The sequence below is a fragment of the Lolium perenne genome, chromosome 5, assembly GCF_019359855.2.
Source record: "Lolium perenne isolate Kyuss_39 chromosome 5, Kyuss_2.0, whole genome shotgun sequence".
NCBI lineage: Eukaryota > Viridiplantae > Streptophyta > Magnoliopsida > Poales > Poaceae > Lolium > Lolium perenne.
The window spans coordinates 130,170,266-130,182,470 of NC_067248.2; the positions used below are offsets into that span (position 1 = coordinate 130,170,266).

The 12,205-nt window shown below is 42.9% G+C and overlaps 1 long non-coding RNA gene across 6 annotated transcripts; it reads right to left on the reverse strand.

The window, feature by feature from the left end:
* Positions 1 to 1,420: 1,420 nt before the first annotated feature.
* Positions 1,421 to 6,562, reverse strand: LOC127302650 (uncharacterized). Of its 6 annotated transcripts, XR_011744993.1 has the most exons (5): positions 6,282 to 6,562; positions 6,101 to 6,183; positions 3,375 to 3,440; positions 1,942 to 3,270; positions 1,421 to 1,837 (listed from the first exon to the last, which is right to left on the reverse strand). It is a non-coding gene; the product is annotated as an uncharacterized lncRNA (long non-coding RNA). The 6 variants fall into 6 exon arrangements; XR_007853015.2 differs by having other exon boundaries at positions 1,942 to 6,183; positions 6,282 to 6,340; positions 6,464 to 6,562; XR_007853017.2 differs by having other exon boundaries at positions 1,942 to 6,183; positions 6,282 to 6,340; positions 6,448 to 6,562.
* Between the last annotated feature and the right edge of the window lie 5,643 nt (positions 6,563 to 12,205).

Below are 12,205 nucleotides of genomic sequence, written 5' to 3' on the forward strand. Positions count from 1 at the left end.
TTTAGTTTCAAATTTTTTTAAAACTTGAAATGTATGCAAGATGCATTTTAAAATATAGGAAGCATATGCACCCATGTACCAAAACACTGCATCCCATACGGCCCTCTTTTTTCATCGCTCCTTGTTTAGAAAAGAGGAAGATATATATATCTGTTGCGTGTTCAGACCTCCGAGTGGTCCAGGTGCAGATGTAGCCCGGGGCTGGACCGCCTCGGTTTGGACCGGGACGAGACGCACGGATGAAACGAAGTGAGCGTGGCAGGATAGATAGACGTGTACCTTTCAGGACGCACGGATGGATCGATGGATGGATGCGGGCTTCTTTCCCTATCAGTACGCGGCGCAGTCTGTTAGGCTGTCGCGGTCGCGAAAGGGAGAGCGCATGCAAAAGGTTGGCGTCGCCGCATGTCCTGTCGGAGATCGACCCATGGCTCGATCGAGCTCCATGGATCCATCCAGGGGCAATCATGCGCTCGATCTCGGTTGCATGTGTGTTCGATCTACTTTGGTTCGTGGAGGATCCTCCGCGACGCTTCGCCGAAGCAAGATGCTATATATCCATGAATTCTTCTCGAGTCCATGATCATTCATCGGTGCATGCACATGTCATAGGATCCCTTTTGGAATTCCGTGGAGCCGGTCACTGCACGCTGCATGCCACCGGGCTATAGCACTGTCGAGATGTACGCGCCCAACAGTCCTGAGTACCGGCACTTGTAGTACCATCTCTTGAGAATGGAGATCCTTCTGTTGTGTGGACTTGTTAATCGTCATCATCATGGGATAATATGTGAGTGTGGATTTTTGGCTCCCAGGCTCAAGTCTGCTGTAGAATTTTTTTTCTTCATATTTACAAGTTTTTTCAAAAAATATGAAAAATTCCTGACCTAGTCAATGATGTATCCCAAACATGTAAAATATCAATTTTAAAACTTTTGAGCTACACGAAAATCACAAAAATATAGATGTGACTATACATATTTTTCAAATCTCCAAATTTATCAGATTCTTCATTTTTCGTGTAGCCCACAATACACACAATCTCGCATTAGGAATTTGCATTCTTGTAGGTTACGTCATTAAATATGTCCATGTTTTTTTTGTTGGAAATATAAAAAGTCGTTATATATATACATCAGACCCTTTGTCCCCGATGTTATTCAACATTGTTGTAGATATGCTTGCCATCTTAATTGAACGGACAAAAAATGATGGTCAGACTGGAGGGTTCATCCCTCATCTTGTTGAGGGGGTATCTCTATACTACAATACTAGATTTAGATGTGCGCCTTGGCGCACGACCCCGTGAAATTCGTGTCGGCGCACACTTTGTATAACACTGCTAAAATTTTGGTGGAATATGATGATGCATTTCTTTAATTTTAGAAGATGAAGTCAATATGAAGTCGATATGATGATCTTAGGATAAAGCACACGAGACTAAAACCAAAGTATATACACCTCACACGCAACATTACAGAGCAGTAGAAGTAATATCCACACAAGGCAGAATGGTTGCACCAGGTACTAAGCGCATATTTACATGGCATCTACAAAAGAGAGGTCCATGATCGTCAGATCCTAGGGAACAAAGATAGTAGGACACAAACACAGCTACCCACGAAATGTGTCACCAAAAGACAACACTGGTGAAAAAGCAAAGCAGAGATTAGTCAAGGACTAACCCGAGGTGAAAACAAACACATGGTAATGAACATAGCCTGCAAGACTATAGAAGAACACACGCAATGCATTTCAGATACATCACTTGCTGCTGATTTAGTTTCTCTTCTTGGATGGTGGCTCCATCTGAGCCTTTTGCACCAATGGCCTGCGCCTACAGACAATCCACACATAATCTAAATTAGCAAACGATATAGAAGATGTACCAGACCGAGCTACCACAACAAAGACTATTTCAGCACTAAAAATGGAAGCAACCTCTTATGTGTTGGAGACATGGTGGATGGGGAAGTTGGATGATTTGGATCATCGGCTACGGGCACACCTACATAATATTTTTTTGGAGAGAACACAAAGGAATCTTTGCGTTTCATTTCATTGAATAGATGTAAGTTGTTACACGCCCCCTAAAAGGTTTACACAGCGTTATTACGGAATCTGAAATTAGTGACATCCCAGGTTGTAGGCAAGACATCTCTGAGCCTGTTTGCTCCTGCCGTGGTCCATGACCTTGCCTCTTCTTTGATCCTGGCACACAGGTCCCGAATGGAGGGTGACGCTCCTTCGAAGACAGGTGTTGCGATGTTTTCAAATCATCCAGGGCACCAACATCGTCGCGGTTGCCATCCCTTTTTGCATCGCCTTGGGAGTGTTCTGCTTGCCTGTGTGCCAACACTTGACCAGGCGTTTTTCGTCATAAGGCGTGTTGCATGTCATGCGAAGCCAAGACATATATTGAAGAGAAGTAATCCATAAGAAACAAATTAGCACCCTTACCTTACGCAATACACTAACTATAGGCAGAATACTGCCAGGTTTATATCTCAATCCTAAACAGTTATGACGAAAGAAAAAAAGTTTTAAATTTGAGCCAGAGGAGAGGGATAACATTAATACATAGTAGCATGTTTTAGATTAGGCCAGGACTGCATAGGCGACAGGAAATGAGATTAGGTTATTTAACCCTACCAATATATAAAAAACAAAAACATGGCTGCATATATTCAGATAATTATCTATATGGTTTCATGCCTAGCTATTTAGGACATAGTATTTGCGAGGAAAATTAGGATTTCCTACATGTGTTTCCGAATCTGGTCTAAAAAGCTTCTAGATTTGTCATCTTGTTTCATGGCTCTTGCTGGACTTAATATCATTTACCATGAACATTGTATTGCACTGAAATTGTATCATGTCAGCGCGGTTGTTTAATGTACAAAAAAAAATCACCTCTTCAGACTGAACAGAAGATGCCGACTGAAGCACACGTTCAGACCCAATTCAAAGCGGTGATTCCTGGAGAAAGACACTCTTGGCACAAATGAGACAATAATAGTCTTGCCATCGCTATACAAAATGCGAGAGGATATTTGGACTGAACAAAGTAACTCTTCATGTAGATGAACTAACACATGAAGATCAAATCCGTGAAAACAAACCTAGGTCCAGTTGATTAGAAAGAGAGCATACAAATGTGTGAATGAACAGAATGAGGAAGGGTAGACACGCAGTGGTGTAAGACGAAGAAAGGCAACTACCTGTCAGAGGAACAGTCGCAACAAACAACAACCTGCATCAGCCCACAACCTGAAACAATGAAAACCGTTGATTACAATGTACCTCAAACAATTCTGACCATTCAATACATAGCTCATGGTAGATTAAACTGAAATAAATTCACTCCACTTAACTATGCAGCAGATTAAACTGGAATAAATTCAGTCGTGCTAGTCTGCCTCAAATAAAATCCAGTCCACCTAACAATGCAACAGATTAAATCGGACGAAATTCAATCATGTTAGTGTAACTCAAATATAAAACCAGTTCGAAGAATGAGAACCATGCCTAATAAATATAAGTATCAACCTTTTTCTTGTTATCAGATGGAGGAGTGGAACTCTAGAGTAGTTAATTAATGGTGAAAAAAGCAAGCTGTACATAGAATGGAAACAATAATTTCCGTACACCGAAATTAACAGAACTCGGTTGCACTCTACTCACACAACAAGGACCGAGTATTTAACAGAACTCACTAACACTCTACTCACTTAGGAAGGACAAACTATTTATCTGGCTGACTAAAAGCTTGAAGGGGCAAACTCAACACAAACAAAGCAGGAATTTGAACCAAGGAAAGCACCAGCGGCGACCCAAGACAGCGATCTTCCGCAACACGAGTACCTAGAAAAAAAAAATAGAAGAATAGAAAAGCAAGTAATCGGCGATGCAAGCGAGGATAGAGCAGCATCACAAGAGCCGAGCCGCCAGAAACGAACAAAAAGAACAAAGTGGTAGAAAAGATGAAGCAAAGAGAGAAGAAAAGATGAACAGAACCACAAGCAAAGAACTCTAAACAAAAGATAAAAGAGGAGAAATAAAATGAAGAAGAAGCACTCAAAATCAAGAATATGATGATCAAAATGAGGGAAAAAAAGGAAGAGGACTAAAAGGAAATCCATCAGCAAAGAAATTATAAAACGAAGAAGAACTGATCTGAGGAAAACCCCAAAAATAGAAAGCAGCCCAAAACCGAGTGGGCTTGTATCACCAACAACAAATATCACCTAGACCAAGAGAAATGTATGTGCAGACAGAACACAAGCGGCAGGTAGCAAAAGCTAACTATAAAGAGAGGAAACATGACCAAAAAGGAAATGTAGCAGCAGTCTCAATATTAACCTAAAGTGAAGCTGATTCAGTTTGATATCTGTAGTAATAACCATGAAAATATAATATTTCAATAGGAAATCCCCACTAATAATTTCACCCACGGATAATAATCTGAATATAAGAGCAATTTGAGTTCTAACCTAAGCACATTTAGCCACTCAGCATAAGAGAAAGTTAACCGCCAATTTAATACTATAAACTTACATCAAAGCCTAAAGCTTACCAAGGCTGGGATAGAATCTCAAATCCAAGAAAAAGTGTAAACATATCACCCGCATGCGAAGCAGCACAAAAAATTGGTTCATAAATACTTGCATTTATTATGCAAAGACAGAGATATAGAAGTAGAATGAAGTCGCAAAAATCTGCTCTAGAAAACAATCATCAACACAGATATACAAAAGCATCTACATATCATACTCCAAACATGTAGGGAGGCAAACACTTCCGCCATCAGCAGGATCCTAGGCAAGATCTAACTGACATAAGAGGTACATCACATCCCAGTATTCTGAATCTTAAGGAAGAAACACATGACAACCCAGTCTTACTTCAAGGGGTACCACTGGTAAGGAGCACGCAGGTAGATAACGTTGTGGCTCCTTTAAACGATCTTTCAAATTTGTAGGAAATTACTGAATGAAGGTAAAAAATTACAACCAATCAGCAGAGCAGAGTTTTAAGCCATGTTCTGACAATGCAAAAGTCAACCCGAAGCATTCGACTGCTTTCCAATTATTATGAACTCAACGGTTAATTGGCTAGATTTCAAATACCTAAAACAGAACAAAGACCAAACATTTGAGCATAGATGAAATTTCATAGATCAAGAAAATATTATCATAAACAAATTTTATTAGAACTGTCTTAATATAAAATATTCACGTCCTTTGACTAACCTAAAGCGCGTACTCACCGTCAAACTAAATATGATTATATGTATATCTGGCATGAATCACAGAGCCGAGAAAGCACCAGAGATGACTTTCTCAATTTCACGGATAAATGCACTTAATTGCAGTACATATGTTCTGCAAGCTTTGAACAGCAATATCATGTTTTGCCGAATACAATGATACCAGACACCTGATAATTAGAATTTATCCTTAAAGAACCTCAAACTGTGGATATAAAAGAGCCTCTAATATCTACAGTAGAGAATATTTACTAAAAGCGCATACGCATAGCTGCAGTGTTACTCGGTTGGTTAGTAAACAATGATTAACTGAAAAACTATTCCTCTTCTAGTTACTCTCACGATGAGAAAAATCCATAAATTCAATGAGACCTTTCACTACTACCAAAATAAATTCAGTAGTGAATGCTTACAATAATAAAATGCATATAATAGCTTCATTGGGCCACACTCTAAAGTAGAGTATTTTTATATTTCAATGTCATCATACTATGATCATTTTTGCAACATGTTATCACCAACTGCATAGCCAGCAGATCTTTTATAATTAGATATTTCTTCCAGATTCTCTTATGGTTGTTCTTTTATGTCAAAAGGCAAACCTTTCACGGCACTCAAGTTCCCACAACCCATTGAAATATAGCATCCCGATATGCAAGAAAAGTGGAGGTACAATAGTAATGTAAGCATTGAAAAATAATGGCGATCCTCGAATCTTTGCACTATTATAGTTTTCCCAAGTCCTAGCGTGCCAATTCATATAGGCTGGTGGAGTGCTATTCTGAATCCTGTATTGCATATGAGCAAACAAAAGGACAACAGAAACTTAACCTGGGCTTTGGACTAATGCAGATTGTGGATGGAAACTCTTCGAAGATGTGTACCTGAACTTTTCCCTTGTATCTTATCTTGACCTGCATTTGCAAGAGCTATTTCTCACAAGAGAAAATGCGCGAGTGGGGACCTGAGCCCTGGCAGTGGCAGTGAGATTGTGAGAGAGTGAGGGAGAAACCTGGGATCTTTGTAGTGCTGCTTCTCCATCTCCTTACTACTTGGAATTTTGAGAACGGCCTGCTTGGAATTTTGTCAAACAACTTGTAGGCACAATACATAGAATTTGCATAAACATATAAGATTTGGGGGATTAAATGGACAGAGAGAGGAGGAACACCACCGACCTAGCCCAGAACATACCATCAAATCCAAAAAGGTTGGAGGTCTGGAGGTCGACGTAGAGGTCGAGAGCGTCGAGGAGACGCAGTGCCCCGACGTGGGGACTCGTCACTCGACGTAGCCTGACTTGTAGGCACAATACATAGAATTTGCATAAACATATAAGATTTGGGGGATTAAATGGACAGAGAGAGGAGGAACACCACCGACCTAGCCCAGAACATACCATCAAATCCAAAAAGGTTGGAGGTCTGGAGGTCGACGTAGAGGTCGAGAGCGTTGAGGAGACGCAGTGCCCCGACGTGGGGACTCGTCACTCGACGCAGCCTGAAGGTCGGCGTGGCAACGGGTCTCTGGAGGGCTCCTCCCGGCAACTTGTGGCGGCGGTGGGCGGGGCAGAGGGGTCGTGCGTCCAAGCACGACGCCCAGCTCGCGCCTTACGCGGTTCCCGCGCCCAAGAACGGCGCCCTGCTCGTGCAGACACGACGCTCGCGCGCAGGTCGACAAGGGGCCATCAGAGAGAGACGAAGGAGGGGGAGAAACGAGAGGGGAGAGGTGGGAGGCGGAGGTGCAGCGAAGAGGAGGAGGAGGAACGACGTGGAGGTGCAGCCGCCGCCTCCCGCGAGGATGAGGAACGGAGGGGCAGGCGCGGGTGCGGTTAGGGTTCTCACCATGAGTTGAACTTTTTATACCACTCTGATTAAAACGCGTGGACGGTTGAGATTCGCTGGATGCGCCATCGGATGGCCACGAATCCAAACGAACGTGGTGGCTCCGCAGGGGGGCATCATATATACCCCTGGATGCCGATGATACAATCCTTTTTTTTGGAACATGACCTTCTCAAAGCTGTAAACATGAAGCTAATTTTATGCATATTTGAAGAATTGTCGGGACTCAAAATTAACTTCCACAAAAGTGAACTTTTCTGTTTTGGAAAGGCAAAGGAGGAACAGGATCAATATAAACAGATCTTTGGATGTGATGTTGGATCTCTCCCCTTTAAATATCTAGGTATTCCGATCCATTACAGGAAACTGAAAAATTCCGACTGGTATCCAGTTGAAACACGGTTTGAAAGCAAACTGGGATGCTGGAAAGGAAAATTATTATCTTATGGGGATAGACTGGTTCTTATTAATTCAGTTTTAACTAGTTTACCTATGTTCATGTTATCCTTTCTAGAGATACCTGTTGGGGTAAGGAAACGATTGGATTTCTATAGATCTAGGTTTTCTGGCAATCTGATGAAAATAAGAAAAAATATAGGCTCACAAAATGGAATATTGTTTGTCGGCCTAAAGATCAAGGTGGCTTAGGCATTGAGGTACTGGAACTCAAAAACAAATGTTTACTAAGTAAATGGTTGTTTAAATTGCTTAATGAGGACGGGGTGTGGCAGGAGTTGTTAAACAATAAATATTTAAGGCATAAAACTTTATCGGCAGTACAACCCAAACCCACAGATTCTTCTTTCTGGAAGGGCCTAATGAGTGTGAAGGAAGAGTTTTTTAATAGAGGCTTTTTTAAAATTGGAAATGGTATGAATACTCGTTTCTGGGAGGATGTTTAGTTAGGGAAAACCCCTCTAGCACATCAATATCCGTCATTATATAATATTGTGCGTCAAAAAAAAAATGTAACGGTAGCTCATGTGTTAGCCCAAACCCCACTGAATATTAGTTTCAGACGGGCGTTATTGGGAAACAGATGGACTTCATGGTTGCAGTTATGCCGAAAACTAATGACGGTAAATCTTAATGATGAACAGGATCGTTTTGTTTGGGATTTGACATCTAATGGTAAATTTACGGTAAAATCTATGTATGAAGATCTTATGATTAATCATACCCCATACTTGAGAAAATATTTGTGGAAAGTTAAAGTCCCTTTAAAAATACGAATATTTATGTGGTTCCTTAGTAACAAGGTTTTATTAACTAAAGATAATTTAACTAAACGGAATCGGAATGGATGTATGAAGTGTGTTTTCTGTGGAGAACAAGAAACTGTTGAACACCTTTTCATTGAGTGTCCATTAGCTAAACTTCTTTGGCGTACGGTTAATTTCACTTTCAATCTTCCACCTCCAACTAATATTACAAATTTGTTTGGAAATTGGCTAAATGGGGTAGATAGACAATCTAAAGCTTTTATCTGTGTTGGGGTATCTGCTTTATGTTGGTCTATTTGGAGGGCAAGAAATGATCTTATATTTAACAGAAAACAATCTTTTCACTACTTGCAGGTTATTCATATGATGGATCACTGGGTTCAGCTATGGGCTCTCCTTTCGCCGGAGGGACTACGGGATGCCATGGCTTCTGGATGCACACGGCTCCTGACGGTCGCTCAGGATATCTTGTGCCAGGCTGGCTGACGGCATACTAGGAGGCTACCATGATGTCTACTTTTATGATGTCATTTTGGTTTCGCTGGTTGATTTTTGTATCAACTTGTACGCGATGATTGAGATAAGAATTATATAAGACTTTTATACTATTTTTTAAATAAAAGGCCATGTGCATCATCATGATGCAGAAGCCGGGGTTAAACTCCCCATTTCGAAAAAAAATATACATCAGACCACTCTTGGTCAGATTTCCTTTTTATAGAGAAATAGATGAAGCCATAAAGGGATTTAGTCATGCCTACTCATACACTATCTAAACTAGGAAGTTAGATTCGGCGATACCCATCCCCTTTCGGGGCGTTGTGCTGTTAGTGGAACTCTTTGGAAATTTGGGAAAGAAGGGCTTTATACATGTAATAGACATATAAGGCATTTTTCACCGGAATTTTGCAGGCATCCCTGATAATGTGTAGATGGTGGCCATGGGGTCGAGCAGTGCGACATTCAGGCTTGAAAAAAGCAAGAGAAACGAGTGGGCTCAATCAATGTGGATCCACAGAAATGATGTCTACGGTTGACAAGGAAGCAAGAACAACAAGCTCGGTTTGTAATGCTAAATTGCTATTCTTACGGAGCTAGGACTTGGTTTATATGCTCGTCTGAATAATTTCTATTCTTACTTAACTAGGACTCAGTTTATATGGCCATAGTTCATGTGTTTCATCGTTGTGTCTAAAGATGTTGTGCTTTGTATCACAATGGTGTGCTACGTTAAGCTCACCACTGAAGAATAGAGATGACCACAAGCCTGGACCGATTAGAACCAAACACATAAGAGCATCTCCAGCCGCGTCCCCCAAAGCGTCCCCCAAATGGATTTGGGGCGCGCCGGACACAAAAACCGTTCCAGCCGCGTCCCCCAAAGCCCGTTTTTGTCCGGCGCGCCCCGATATGGTGTCTGGCGCCCCGAGCCCGCCCCGTCCCACAGGGGATGCACCGGGGACGCCGGACACACCGAAAAGCGAGGTGGGGAGTGGCGGGGCCGACTCGTCAGCGGCACAATAAATTTTAACCTAACCGTCGCCTACCTCGCGACGGAAGTTATTGGCGCGCAGCGACGGTGCAGTTCCCGCAGAGCCGCAGCGACGCGTCCCGTCGCGCCTAGCTCTGCGTGCCAGCGTTAATGAGCGCCACCGCTCCTCCGCCTCCCTCCGGCCTATAAAAGGGCCGCCTCTCATCGTCCCTCTCACACACAAACCCTAGCGCCTCTCTCCCAAACCCTAGCCGCCACCATCTCAACAAAGACTCGACGCTATGTCTGGTAGAGGCGGAGGCCGACCTCGCGGCCGTGGTCGTGGTCGTGGCCGCGGCAGAGCTGAACGCTCGCCGTCGCCTCCCACGCCGTCGGCTTCATTGTCGGAGATGGACGTGGAGCCGGACGTGCTGTTCGAGTTCGTCCTCATCCTCAAGGGCGACCCGCGCGGCATCCAGAGGCTGCCAGACTCCTTCGCCGACTACGTCGTTGATGTCTACGTTCCCCCTCCTTTCCTGTAGACAGTGTTGGGCCTCCAAGACCAGAGGTTTGTAGAACAGCAGCAAGTTTTCCCTTAAGTGGATTCCCAAGGTTTATCGAACTCAGGGAGGAAGAGGTCAAAGATATCCCTCTCATGCAACCCTGCAACCACAAAGCAAGAAGTCTCTTGTGTCCCCAACACACCTAATAGGTGCACTAGTTCGGCGAAGAGATAGTGAAATACAGGTGGTATGAATATATATGAGCAGTAGCAACGGTGCCAGGAAATAGCTTGCGGGTGTGTAGTTGATGGTGGTAGTATTGCAGCAGTAGTAACACAGTAAAACAGTAAACAAGCAGTAGTAACGCAGCAGTATTTAGGAACAAGGCCTAGGGATCATACTTTCACTAGTGGACACTCTCAACATTGATCACATAACAGAATAGATAAATGCATACTCTACACTTTTGTTGGATGATGAACACATTGCGTAGGATTACACGAACCCTCAATGCCGGAGTTAACAAGCTCCACAATAATGCTCATATTTAAGTAACCTTATAGTGTAAGATAGATCAACGGACTAAACCAAGTACTAACATAGCATGCACACTGTCACCTTCATGCATATGTAGGAGGAATAAATCACATCAATATTATCATAGCAATAGTTAACTTCGCAATCTACAAGAGATCATGATCATAGCATAAACCAAGTACTAACACGGTGCACACACTGTCACCTTTACACACGTGCAGGAGGAATAGAACTACTTTAATAACTTTGCTAGAGTAGCACATAGATAAATTGTGATACAAACTCATATGAATCTCAATCATGTAAAGCAGCTCATGAGATCATTGTATTGAGGTACATGGAAGAGAGATGAACCACATAGCTACCGGTACAGCCCCGAGCCTCGATGGAGAACTACTCCCTCCTCATGGGAGCAGCAGCGGTGATGAAGATGGCGGTGGAGATGGCATCGGTGTCGATGGAGAAGCCTTCCGGGGGCACTTCCCCGCTCCGGCAGGGTGCCGGAACAGAGATCCTGTCCCCCAGATCTTGGCTTCGCGATGGCGGCGGCTCTGGAAGGTTTTCGTGGGTTTCGTCAATTGGTACTGCGTTTTTAGGTCGAAAGGGCTTTTATAGGCGAAGAGGCGGCGCAGGGGGGCACCTGGGGGCGCCACACCCTAGGCCGGCGCGGCCAAGGCCTGGCCCGCGCCGCCATGTGGTGTGGTGGCCCCCTGGCCCCTCTCCGACTCTTCTTCGGTGTTCTGGAGCCTTCCGGGAAAAATAGGAGGTTTGGCGTTGATTTGGTCCAATTCCGAGAATATTGCCCGAACAGCCTTTCTGGAACCAAAAACAGCAGAAAAAACAAGAATCGGCACTGTGGCATCTTGTTAATAGGTTAGTTCCGGAAAATGCATGAAAATGATATAAAGTGTGAACAAAACATGTTGGTATTGTCATAAAACAAGCATGGAACATCGGAAATTATAGATACGTTGGAGACGTATCAGCATCCCCAAGCTTAGTTCCTACTCGTCCTCGAGTAGGTAAACGATAAAAGATAATTTCTGAGGTGACATGCTACCAACATAATCTTAATCATACCATTGTAAAGCATATGAGATGAATGCAGCGATCAAAACAATGGTAATGACATGAGTAAACAACTAAATCATAAGGCAAAGACTTTTCATGAATAGTACTTTCGAGACAAGCATCAACAAGTCTTGCATAAGAATTACTCATAAAGCAATAAATTCTTAGTAAAGGTATTGAAGCAACACAATGGAAGATTAAGTTTCAGCGGTTGCTTTCAACTTGTAACATGTATATCTCATAGATAGTTGTCAATGCAGAGCAATATAACAAATGCAATAAGCAAG